Source organism: Entelurus aequoreus, linkage group LG13, assembly GCF_033978785.1.
Source record: "Entelurus aequoreus isolate RoL-2023_Sb linkage group LG13, RoL_Eaeq_v1.1, whole genome shotgun sequence".
In the NCBI taxonomy this organism is placed as follows: domain Eukaryota; kingdom Metazoa; phylum Chordata; class Actinopteri; order Syngnathiformes; family Syngnathidae; genus Entelurus; species Entelurus aequoreus.
Window position 1 is genome coordinate 20,744,711 of NC_084743.1, and position 1,649 is coordinate 20,746,359.

Consider the following 1,649-nt stretch of genomic DNA (forward strand, 5'->3'; position numbering starts at 1 on the left):
GGGAAAGTTGTATGTATTGTGTAAACAAACTACGGTGCGTTCAAGGACCGCTGAAATTAGTAGGACAAAACATCCGCTCGCCAAATCCTCTCATCAGTGAAGCATGTTTAATATAAACGGTGAGATTTCTAACAATTACGAAGGTTTGTGTCATGTTTGCTCTCTTACAGAAACAATATTAAAACAAAATTAAAATGTTTTCCACCATCTTTTCTAGGGATGTCCGATAATATCGGACTGACGATTTTATTGGCCGATAAATGCTTTAAAATGTAATACCGGAAATTATCGGTATCGGTTTCAAAATTATCAGTATCGGTTTCAAAAAGTTAAATTTATGACTTTTTAAAACGCCGCTGTTTCCACGGATGTAGGGAGAAGTACAGAGTGCCAATAAACCTTAAAGACACTGCCTTTGCGTGCCGGCCCAGTCACATAATATCTACGGCTTTTCACACACACAAGTGAATTCAAGCATACTTGGTCAACAGCCATACAGGTCACACTGAGGCTGGCCGTATAAACAACTTTGACACTGTTACAAATATGCGCCACACTGTGAACCCACGCCAAACAAGAATGACAAACACATTTCGGGAGAACATCCGCACCGTAACACAACATAAACACAACACAAAAAATACCCAGAACCCCTTGCAGCAGTATTTTTCCGTGTGCGGCCCTCAGTGGAAAAAGTTTGGACACCCCTGATATAAGATGTCCGGTTCCACTGGACCCGGGGCTAATAGAAGTGTGAAAATTGATGTTCTGTGTACCAAACACACACACACACACACACACACACACCCACACACACACACACACACACACGCAGCAGGTCTAGACAGGAGGAGGACAGGGTGTAGGTACACAGAACATCAGAGGGTCAAATGTGCGAGAAAATGAGAGCAGACAGTGTTTACCTTATCCCAATAAACATCTGTTCAGTATTTTAACATAAAAGTGTTTGATTGTGAGGCATTAAAAGCCACAAAATGCAACGGGTCCATTAGACCCACAAACGCTGGCTGAGTAACAACAATATGAACGTTGCACAGAAAATTTCTCTGCCAGTTTCAGCATCCCACAGGGATTCTTCTTTTGTGTTTCTGCACCTGCGGTTCCCACACAAGGTTGCAACATTGTTTGTCAACACTGTCTGCTCTCATTTTCTCGCACATTCGACCCTCTGATGTTCTGTGTTGTACAATAAACATGTTCTGATGTTTATTGGGATAAGGTAAACACAAAAGTGTTTGATTGTGAGGCATTGAAAGCCACAAAATGCAAAGGGTCCATCAGACCCACAAACGCTGGCTGAGTAACTACAATATGAACATTACACAAGGGTTAAAACATGCAAAACCTTCATTAGATCAGGCCCTCGGAGTATTACATGTTACTAACAAGCCCGATGGGAATCGAGGGAGCACGAACAATGACTAACGTGTGATGTAATGACAGACAAACACCAAGCTGTATGACGAGGCATGTGCCTGGAGGAGTTGCCTTAATGGAAACGTTCTAGTCCATTAGGGATGTCCTCATCTCTGGATGACCCCGAGGATGCACGCAAGCCGTGTGTACCGCGGCGGCAATGTGACGTCGGGGCAGTTTTTACGAGGTACGAGGGAGCCGAGCTTGTCTGG